At 44.2% G+C, this 11,801-nt stretch overlaps 2 long non-coding RNA genes across 3 annotated transcripts in view; one reads left to right on the top strand and one right to left on the bottom strand.

The window, feature by feature from the left end:
• The window catches only part of LOC109292283, a 24,080-nt gene extending 22,287 nt beyond the window's left edge, over positions 1-1,793 (top strand). For both annotated transcript variants that reach the window (XR_002096091.1, XR_002096090.1), the window contains 2 exons: positions 1,418-1,492; positions 1,613-1,793. This is a non-coding gene — a long non-coding RNA (uncharacterized LOC109292283). The remainder of the gene's footprint in view (positions 1-1,417; positions 1,493-1,612) is intronic.
• An 8,701-nt stretch (positions 1,794-10,494) lies between these two features.
• The window catches only part of LOC109292284, a 16,031-nt gene continuing 14,724 nt past the window's right edge, over positions 10,495-11,801 (bottom strand). The window contains exon 4 of the long non-coding RNA XR_002096092.1: positions 10,495-10,560. This is a non-coding gene — a long non-coding RNA (uncharacterized LOC109292284). The remainder of the gene's footprint in view (positions 10,561-11,801) is intronic.

Below are 11,801 nucleotides of genomic sequence, written 5' to 3' on the forward strand. Positions count from 1 at the left end.
TTTAAATGGGAGCCAGGCCCTGCCCCTTCCGGTCAGCTGACTGCTAGCAGGTGTGGGTCACTGGCCCTCTCTAGTTGCCCGAGCAACCGGCACTTGAGGGGTTATCCCGGCTCTCCAAGCAGCAGGCTCCTTGGTGTCCTGCTACAAACACCAGTTTTGCTACCTTCCAAATATAATAGGGAAGGAGAGCTCTTCGCTCACAGCTACCATTCTTGCACCTTGCAACCTGGATACTTACTGCTTAAACAGCAGGGGGGGAAAATCATCACCAAGAGATCATAGGAAATAGATCATAAGCAAGGGACCACTTGAGGTCATCTAGCACTGCTTCCTGTCAAGGCAGGACCATCCCTGACTAAACCATCCCAGCCAAGTGCCTGTCTAACCTACTTTTGAAAATTTCCAGGGGTAGAGATGCTATGACTTCTCTAGGTAGCATATTCCAATGCTTGACCAACTTCATAATCAGAAAGTTCCTCCTTATCCCCAACCTAAATTTCCTTTGCTGCAGCTTGAAGCAATTGCTGCTAGTCTTGTGCCCCACAGCCACAGAGAAAAGCCTGTTGGCTCGCATTCATTTTATGGTTCACTATAACCTCCAGGTCCTTCTCTGCACTATTGCAGCCTAGCCAACGATTCACCGGTCTGTATTTCTGTATGCAGTTATTCTGTCCCAAGTGCAGGACTTGGCACTTGTCCTTTTCCATCTCATCAGGTATATTGTTGATAGTATTTCCATTCTGTCAGGTCATGTTGGATCCTAGCCCTGCCCTGCAGAGTCTCTGCAACTTTATCCAACACAGTGTCCTTCCCAAATCTGCTATGTGTGCACTCAAACCCATCATCCAAATCATTAAGATGTTAAATAACACTGGATCTAGGACAGACCCCTGCGAAGCCCCACTTGATACCTCCTCCCAGCTAGACATTGAACCATTGATGATTGCTTTTTAAGCACAGTGATCTGTATCTACCTTATACAAAAGAAATACAGTACTTTCCTCTAGTCTGTATTTCCTTTGGGTTTTTCCCCAAACCATATTACAATCACCTAAAAAGGAGTGCATGTTCTAGATGTAGCTAGAATGTTATTTTATTTAAATTTCAGATTCTCAGTAAAAATATCTTCAGCCTATGCCAAAAAAAGGGAAAGAGAAAGATGCTCCTCTCCCAGTGATTTTCTAGATATATCAAGTTATATTACAAGAGTGCTAATTGTAATCTTCCAGTCAAATTTTCTATCAGGGCTCAGGCTGCCTCAGCAGCCTCCTTTAGTCATCTGCAGAAGTCTGGGGAGCTCCTACTTGTGCTCAGGACATAAATTCAGTCAACATAACGTTTAGAACAGGCTCTAAGACAATTGTCCTGACTACCTCTTTTGAGTTAATTCTTTGATACACTTATCTCCTTTAATAAGGTCACTGTTTGAGATTTTCCAGGCAGAAGACCACTACTCCAAAGAAGACAGAGTGACTTGCCTTTCAGTAACCAGGTATTCGTGAAGACACGTCCACCTGTATTCTGTGACCTGCCTTCTCTCCACTTAAGGGACATCTATATACAAGTTAATGACATAACTAAAGAATAGCTGGTCCACTCTTTCCCTTTTAAGCTCTTGGGGTGAAGGGCACAAGAGCAACCAGGCAAAGGATGCTGTGGAGCAGAAAAAATAGTTCCAGTTGCCTGTCCTGGGAGTGCATGAACATCCTAGAGGGGCATATATATGGACAGAACATTGCAAAGAACACCAGGTCCAGTGAAGTAAGTGATCTTCTTGTCTTTCCTTTCAATTTTTTTTAAATAAAAAAAATTACCTGAATAGGAAGAAAAATTGGAGAAAGACCTGAAAGAGACTAGAATTAGAAAGAAGAAAGTCAGTTCCATTTAGGTTTACTGACTCTACCGCAACTGAAAAACAACTGAGATCACAACCCTACGGAAATGAAAAGAAAAGAATGCCGAACATTTGAGCCTAGAAGGATTTTTATTCAAATTCTTGAAAACTTTCTTGTAATTTATTCTTGATAATATCTATTTAATTCTAATCTCTGATTAGCCATTTGGGTAAAAGAAGACTCAGCATATCTGTGTGTCTGTTATGGAGATGACACTCGCACTATGAATCCTATAGGTCCCCCACTAAAGGTAGGGAACCTTGATGTTTCTAAAATAATTTAAAAACAAGCAAGGGTGGGGATTCTTAACACATATGCTGTTTTGCAAACCTTTTTCATCCGTTATGCAGCATAAAAACAGCATAGTCCCAGTTAAGATAATTTGCAGGTTAGGTTTAAAGACAGTTCACATCGTTTAGGCCTAGAACTAAGGATGTGGAGGGGGGCAGAGGCAAAATATGTAGTAGAAAAGACCCCGCAATTCAGGAAACTTGAGTAAATAAGAATAAGGGATGCAGGCTGGGGGCTTGAAACAGTCTACTGGCAAGGGTGGTAAACCCAGGCTGTCCTACTACATCAGGGGCAGGCAATTATTTTGGGCACAGGGCTGCTTACTGAGTTTTGGCAAGCCATCAAGGGCCGCATGATAGGCAGCCCAGGGCAGATTAATATTAATTTTCTAAATGTTTTAGGGGCCCCGCGGGCTGGATCAAATGGCTTGGCAGGCCACATCCGGTCCACGGGCCGCATTTTGCCCACCCCTGCACTACATGCAGTCCATGGGCTCCAATCCAGGCACCATTCCCCCTTCTGCTCTGGCTTCTGCTGCAGCCAGGATCTCCAGTCTCTGGGCTCCTGCTCCCTCCCCTCCTGCTTCTGCTTCCTGTCCCTGCTGGTAGAGCAGGGCAGCACAGTCTGCAGCCTAGGGGCTCACGGCCACTGTAAGGTTGGACAACCCTGCATTAGAAGACAATTTGTGCCCTTTTTCACAAATCCATTGCCTTTTTCACACTTGCAATAAACAGGGTCAGGCTTTCCAGTACACATGCTCATATACATGCTCCGTGTATTTTTAACCACTTGGTTTTGACAGCATTTCCTACAGGAAATGCTGATCTCACACGCTCCAACAGCAGCGCACTGAGAATGACTGCTAAGCACCAGACTGAAGGAAATGCTAATACTGAAACAAATACACGACCACCTAGGACAACATGTGGATTGCTGCTGTACCCCTCAGCACCTGCCAGAAACAAAGAAAATTCGACTTGTACCATGCACCTCTAACAGGGCACCCCATACAGGAATTTCATTCACTGGTATGGGTATAAAAATGCAGACAGCAGCTATGCCTAAGTAAATCAGGCAGACTCATGCAGAACAGATTTTATTGGTCACGGGTTCAACCTCTTAAAAAAACGTATCACAGGCAGCAGGATCTCTGCCAAGTCCTAACTCCTACATACAGTGATAAACAGAATGAGTAAGATCACCTGAAACAGTCACCTGACAGTGACCTACACTGCCAGAAATGTGACATCCACTCTCAGAGCTAAAGGGGGATCTCCATGAGATGTCAGCAAGATAGAGCCTCTGACACTGCAGAAATTAATTCAATGCGAGTAGGTGTGGAGGTGAACGTGAAAATGTGCGGTTTTCCTTGTCAGGGAAAGCAGGTAAGAGTCCCCTGTCTTCTACCAGATGTTGGTTGGGAAGCTTTATATAAATCCTTAGCAGCATAAATGAATGGCAACCACACACTAGTGGTCCCAGGCTTTATATTTACACTCTCCTAGTTCTCACATGTCAAAAACTGCAGTATATGGATTTACAATAATGGAAATGGTTAGAACGGAGGGCAGTGAAAATGGCTGAGGGGCTGGAGCACACGACTTGTAAGGAGAGGCTGGGGGAGCTGGGCTTATTTAGTCTCAAGACAAGAAGACTGAGGGGGGAATTAACAGCAGGGGGGTTTGAAAGAGGATGGAGCTGGGCTGTTCTCCGTGGGGGCAGATGAGAGAAGAAGGGGTAATGGGCTCAAGGTGCAGCAAGGGAGGTTTAGGTTGGATATTAGGAAAAACTCTCTCACTAGGAGGGTAGTAAAGGACTCTAACAGGTTACCCAGAGAGGTGGTGGAGTCTCCATCCTTGGAGATTTTTAAAGACCTGGCTACACAAAGCCTTGGCTGGGGTGATATAGTTGGGGCTGGTCCTGCTTAGAGCAGGAGGTTGGACTAGATGTGACCTCGAGGTCCCTTCCAACCCTCATTTTCTGTGATTTTATAAAAGAAAATGAGATCCGGTTCTCAGGGATTCCCTTTCCTCAGCTCCCCCCACTAGTTTGGTTTTGTCTTTTTTGGGGGGTTTTTTGGGGGGGGCAGTTTGCATTTTTTTTTTTGCAAAAAACTAGATCCACTTAGTCTGTTACAGATGTGCTAAGACTGGGAACATAGCTGTAACAGGGTGCAAACATGACACCAAATGCTTCACAATTGTTCCCATTTCATCCACAGTCATTTTTGAGGTGGATAGGACCAATTTAAACTGCTTTTTCTGCAGGTGGCATTTTCAGAGTACTTTAAAGATACCTAGAGCACTACAAATCTTACATCTGCCTGTGCCCACAGACTGAACCAGCAGTCTGTCTAGTCTGGCACCCAGCTTCTGTCAGGGATCAGTAAAAACTGCTGAAGAGGAAGTTCAAAAAAATCTTACAGAAAGTAGGTGTGGAGTAAGCTACCTGCAGGGAAGTAATCTTTCCTAAATTGACTAGCAAGAAGCTAACTTTTGCAAAGGAGGAGGATGGTGGATATCACTTCTAACAATATAATATTGTAGGACTTTTTCATCCACATAAATGCTTAAACGTTCAGGTTTTTTCACAGGTTTAGAAATGTATAGTGCTTACCTCACACTTCCCTTTTACTTGCAATAGCCACAAAAGGTCGATTCTGTCCTTCAGGGACTATTTCTCTCTAGTTCAACACTTGTGGGATGACAGATCAGTGAAAAAGCAGCTCAAATAGCACCTTGTACATGGTTCTGTGGAGCATTTGGGACATCAGAGAAAAGTCTGAAGTCTTTTTTTTAAGAGACTGGGGGGTTTCGACATCTGACGTTAGAGAGCCAAGTATTTTCTTCCAATCTGAGATTTACTGGAAAAGTTTCAGACTCCTTAACAGACCTGAATAAACTGCTAGTGATTCAAGAGCTTTAGGCCCAAGTGAGCATGGCAGATATTCCCTAGAAGTAATACCCATCCCATCCAGACCTGAGATGAAGCAAAGACCCTCTCAGTTTATGACAGATTTTTCTGTTCTCCCTCATGCCCGGGGCTGCCTCCTCACGATCTGGGTTGCATTCAGCACTAAATGTGGGTTACTTGTTGACAGTCTTTCTTCTTTTTTGAAAAAAAGAATTTCTCTCGAAGCAGCATCTGCTTTGAACTGTTAGCAAAATCAAGTGGCACAAGAAGGGAGTGGGGAGGGTGGCCATCCCAAATTTCTTAACATCAGGGACAGGGTTCAGATCTTTCTACTCCAAAAGCTGCATGGGCTTCTGCTGTATTTGAACTGGAGGCGAATCAGGTAGCAGAAGATGGCACGTGGCACACCTTTCTAATTGACATGTATTCACAATCTACAGAACAGAAATGATTGACCTCATTGTCAATAATTGACAAATTAAAGTTGTCTTTTTTTTCATTTGTTAAATGTCAACTAATTGTGGGCAGTCCACAAAACAGGAAGAGGATATAATCATGGAATGAGTTATGTATTCAGTCTGACTTTGCAGCATCACTCGAAAAATAAAAGTGGAGATAGCCTCAGAGAACAGCAAGCAAAACGTAAGTGTGTTGTAGTGCCTGGATGCACAGTCTCTTCGAGAGTCTGGGAAAGACCTTAGCAGCTGCTCTAGTGTTATCATTAAACCAACAGCTCCGTCTGGATATCAGACTGTACCAGTTTTCCTGTAGTCTCTTGCTCCTTTTGTACATCTCTCTCTGGCAAACAAGGCATTAAAACTGGCTTGAAGAAGTTTATAAGGTAACATTTTGTATTCTCCGTTTGGAGAATACTTCCCCTATGGGCATACTCGCTCCGATGTGGATACAACATACAAAAACATACACCTCCAAATTGACAGGAACATGCTCAAGACGTGCTGGTTAGCAAAGAAGCTGCTCCTTTCCCTGAATTTGCTAACTGCCCATATGAATCAAATTCAATTAGAGCTGTGCAACCCCACCACAGTAGTCAGATTACATGAACATAAAGCACTGAAACAGTTGGTCTCGTTAGCAAATCCACAACACCATGAGCTTTCCAGATGGGACTTGTGGAAGGAGGGAAAAACTCATCTTGCAAGGACAAAGCAAGGACTAACACACATGTAATACCAGTGTGTGGATCAGTCAAATTCTTACTGCTTCAAAATGCCTCTTCCATAATCTGTAGTGTAACATTAGACAGGAATCAGAAACACACCAAATTGCTCCCTACAAAGAAGCACAGAGTAAGCTTGCAGTCTAATCCAGGTCCTGCTCAGAAAATGCTGCCAAATCTGCACAGAAAGAGATCTTACTTTTACTAGGGACTGACTGAAAGAATGGGGTGGCCTTTTCTGCTCAAGTGACAGTGCCACACAGTGTGCAATATGAACTGCTTCATGCTGGCAGGTACTTGAGTGTCCTAAGGAATCAAAATATCTCCCCATTTTATTACAGCACTGGCTCTCTACAGATCCTCTATTCCTCAACACCAATTTTAACATCTATCCACTTTTTGCTAACTCCATCCACAACATGCACCAGTTCTAGACAGGATCCCTACTTCCGAGCCCCACCTGCTGCACCCCACTCTCCTAGTTGGCACAGCATCATAATTTGGGATAGATTATCCAATTCTTGGACCTTGTAATAAGGGGAGGGGAGGGGATAGATGAGGAGAAGAGGGGGAACAAAGGCAGTAAAGTTCGCTTGAACTAGCTCTGTGATTGTACAAATGTGCACTGAAAGCATGCACTGAGAGCAACCAAACACTGCTAACTAGAGGTCAGGTGGGTAATCTGCCAGGTACCTGTAGGCTGCATTTAATTTAGTACAAAACAGCCACTCTTGACCATGAAATCTGCACCCTTCAGTCAGGATGTTTGAACCAAGGCAGATGACTGCATGCTGACATCTGAAGTCTCCACAGCCTCTCTCTTACGAGGCTACACTTTGGCCACCTTCACTTCAAGCGCTTGCAGCCATGAAAGCATGAATACATGGTATCTTTTAGAGACCTTCGATTCATAACAGTAGCAGGAACAAAGTCCAAAGTCATCTCTCCGCACATCATAGAACTGCCGATACAGGTACTTTTTTTTTTATTATTTCCTAGAAGGGTAAAGGACAAGGGTAACATTAAACTGTGTTTTAACATTTACTTCCATATGCTCAAAACCATACCAAGAATGACTTCATAACAAGTGCCCTTCACAGTGATTATGGCAAAACTTAAGAGACCTGAGTTATCAACTTGGTTTCTATCCTCAACAAGTCAGGTGAAGCTTGGTACGTCATGGTCTTTCTCCTTCCAGCCATCAGGTTCCTACTTTCCTTTCTTGCCTTTCCTTTTGGGTGAGCCAGGCCAAGGGAAGCCCCGAAACTCCAAGCAGGCTGGAGCATTGTGGGCAATGTAGTAGGCATTCAGCATGGCAGCTGGGCTGAGGATATCCACTTCAATCACCGACTTCTTTGGTTTCTTCTTGGAGCCTTTGCTTTTGCCTTTGCCATGCTTGGATTTGCCACCTTTGCCCGCCTGCAAAAGGTAAAACAACCCCCACAAGGTTTACAAACAGATGTGAAACTGGATTGCGTCAACACCATCCACAAGAATTCTAGCTAGCCCACTCCTAAATTATTTGCTCCTCCAATCCTGGGCTCCCATATTCAACTGTGCCCTCTGTACCCCAATCCTCACCTCAGCATTGCTACTTCATCACAGGTCACCATAAACTAATGATCTGCACATACAATATTTATTAATTTGTGTATGTGTATAGTAATTAATACAAAATATTATGTATGAATTAATAGCTATGGGCCATAAAAACAAACCTTCCAAATTCATGTCACCTCAATGGTCTGAGCTGGATTTTGAAAAAGAAAGGTTAGTAGATGTTTTTGATGGAATCACCTGACAGCTCAATTAAGGCTCTCTACTCTGTTGATATCTAGTTAAAAATATTTGCACGGGGTGGAAGCTGTAACTGCGTACAGAAACACAAATTACCAAGAGCTTGTTCTGTTTTTTGCACTAAAAAGCAATGCTGAAATGCCTGAATTGCATGCTTTACCTCCATCCATTAGTTATAGTCCATTTGTGTCTTTAGACTGTAAATTGGGGTATCAATCATCTCTTTCCCTGTTTACACAGCATTCTACTGTGACCTTTAGGAGCTACCGTAATATAAGCCTTTATTATTTTTGTAACAACAACCAATAATAAGAATAAATGTATGCACAGCAGATATCAAAAATGTTCTGATTCACACTACTGAAAATGATGGAAAGATGTCCATTATTTTTCAAAGACTAGGAACAGGCACAAACCTCTTGAAGTCCTGCCTCAGACGGCAGATGCTCCAGGTGGAGCTCGTTTCATTTTTCTCATCGAGCAGCACCTAAATGGCAATGCAGTCTCTCCTCTTGAAACCCTGACCAAAGCACAGCTAAGAAGCACCACTGCTAGGGTTCAAAGGGAGATCAGACTGGTCTTCTTTCAGTTACAAGGATGATAGATAGCAGCAGTACAAGACCTTGAGGTGGGAAAATGCCATAGGGAAATGAAATGCAGAGGGTGGAATAAGAAGTCATCCCCGAAAGAAAAAATACATAATCCCTATACTTCCTGAGTGATTGATAGCTCATCCAAGATGCATGTAACCTGGTACAACTGCCCACGTAGTGACACTTTTACATCTTATTTGACACACTAAATGACAAATCACTGTATTCCTCACAAAAAATGCACCAGTGGATGCATAAGAAACACCTGTGGGTCTGAGACCATTAGAAATGTCATGCATAACTTTTCCAGTTTTTTGCAAATTATGAAGTGGAAGGGCATGTATATTTTTTCACAGCATAAAGTTTGAAGAGTGCCTGCATTGGCTCAGAGAAAGATATGAGTTTGTGTCTTGAAATGCAAGGATACAGTCAGGACACAGCAGAGCCCACTGTATCGACCCAAAGGGGCACCTGAAGAAACGTATATAGTTAAGAAAGGAGACAAAGTCATTAAAATGAAATGGAGCTGACCTGTGGCAGTCAGAAAATTAAAATGGAAAGGCCTGATGAGAAAGTACAGAGTACAAGCCATAACAGATTAAGATTTAGCAAACAATACTTCCAGTCATCTGGAGAGCAACCTGCCCAAAATCAGTCATCTAGCTGATAGTGTAAGGACAAACTTCTATACAGTTAGTAACTAGATAGTTGACTTCTTTTTTAATAGTCATCACCATGATGCAACGTGTAGTTTACAGTTCAGATGTTTAGGCAGAAAGTTAGATTTTCAGCAAGCCTCCAAGATTTGTGTGGTGAAAATGAATGTAAGGGGCAAACTTTACAAGTGCAATTACTTTCCTGCTGGAATCTGGCCTGTGTTTTTAAAACGGACAAAGTATGTTGCAATCCTGCAAGATGAAAGCCACTCCACTGAAGTGCAACTTGTAGAGCTACCAAGCGATTCAAGAGGAGGCACTGGTTCACAACTCTGGCCACTGCTGCTTTCTCTTATTGCAATGGATGGTCCTCATCTTCAATTTTTTGCTTCAGTCAACAGCAAACACTTTCATGATTTCTGATGAGTGCTGGCTCCCTATTTCCTCTCTGGTCATTAACTGTAGCAACATGAAGCTGAAAGTCTGTATATCTGGCTGGCATACTGCAAACCAACCCTGAGGAGTCCAACCCAGAAATTTCCAAGAACAGTGGGTCTCAACCCTTTTAGCCTTGACACGCGCCCTGGAAAAAGCCAGCTCTTAGTTTTAGCTCTATTTTTGACGACAGAAAAAAAACCAGACCGATTCTCCTGTTCCAGGGACCTCAGAAAGCCAGAATGCCTTTGACAATGCAGCTTCCTATTTGAAATCTCTGGATTTATCTTGCAAATCTTGCACACTTAGTATTGACAATGCCAGGATACCCGAGTTGAGAATCACTGTTTTATAACCTTACCAATGTCTTTTTACACAGCACTGCATAGGTCGTAGTTCCCCTGTACCTTATATCTGCCCCGATGCTTACTACATGCACGTTCTTATACCATGCCCATTGCCCTGAGCACTTTTCAGAGAAGCTGAGATATCCCTACTCTTGCAAAAACTGTAATGAAGATTTAATTAAATCGGTTTGTTTTTTTTTATGACCCACTTGCCAATCCTCTACTGCTGGCACAAAGGGATGGCAAATCAGGTGAAAGAAATCTGGCAGCACCCATGCAGACAAGTTAAGATGGACAGTAGATGGGTCATTTTGTATTCTTCAGCCTTGACTATTCATTGTGTACACTAAACACATGAAATCTATTATGGTTTAAAAAGTTAATATATTACCATGCTCAATCCTTTTATTGAACGCAACTGCTAGAGTCTTCATCAAGCCCTGAAGATGGATCCTGCAAACATGCACATTGCTCAGTCGGTTACTTACTAAATGCAAACCACCAGCACTGCTCCCTGATCCTCCCGCCCATCTCCTGCCAGTCGGCTTTAGAAAGAAAAACACCTAACACAAATGAAGCTCCCCCAAAATACTCCTGGACCATGTCACAAAGCTCAAAAACCAATCATTTACACTACTTTTATATATTTATATGTAAATACATAGCTGGATACTAAGCTCCACTAGAGGCAGACCGAACAGTCAATGAGCAATAGGGAAAGACGGATGTAAATCATCAGTTATCTCAGCAGAGGTAGAGGACACTTTCAGTAGCTCTAACGATTATTATATCTCAATGTTATAATATTATAGCTAACGGTTATTATCTCAATATTATAGCTAACGATTGTCCTAGTCAAGTTCTCCCCCCCAGGCAACCGCAGCTCGTGCTGTTAGGAAGCTGTACTCATGACACAGATGCACTTGCGACTGGCGGGAGAAGGACCTGTCTCCATGATGCACTTGGTTTCAGTTTTGCAAATAAAACAGGAAAAGGGAACCACTGATCCCCCCCCCACCCCATACACACACACGCACGCACATAGACACGCACGCACACGACGCGATTTCTTGCTTGTGTTATAAACCAGCCGCCCTCCTCCCCGCCTAGCACCCCCCGCCCCAGCAGAGCCCGCAGTAGTGGTGCCCTGCCTGTCTCATGCAGGTACGCCCCCCACCCCCCGCCTCGCCAAGGGTCGGGCCGAGTCAGTGCAGGCGCTGAGCAGCGCGACCCCCAAGGCGGGACGCGCCAGGCCAGCCGAGCCCCACCCCCGGCAATAGGGATCGGGAACCAATCAGCACCCACCCGGCTGCACACCGGCCTGCGCTTGGGGGCGTGGCCTCCTCCCGCCGCGGACCCCACCCCGTTGCCAAGGGAGCGGGGCGTAGCCAGGACACCAATACCCCTCCCAATCTCAAGCCTGCGCACTGAGCACCGCGGGGGGTGGGGGGGCCGGCTCACTCCCCTTCTCTACCCCGGGCGCGTCACCTGCGGCGGTTGGGCACCAACGGTCGGCGGGGCTCCAGAAATGGCGGGAAAGTGCTCGGCCCGCGCGCGCACACGCGGCGAGAGGAAAGAAGCCGTTTAGCTCAATACAGGAGACTGTAGCCAAATGACGATAAAGAGAATAAAAGAGCTACAGTCACACACACACACACGCGCTCAGAAAGAAAGAGCTAAAGTAAAATAAAAAA

Source organism: Gavialis gangeticus, unplaced genomic scaffold (genome assembly GCF_001723915.1).
Source record: "Gavialis gangeticus isolate Ggan-Ray unplaced genomic scaffold, GavGan_comp1, whole genome shotgun sequence".
NCBI lineage: Eukaryota > Metazoa > Chordata > Crocodylia > Gavialidae > Gavialis > Gavialis gangeticus.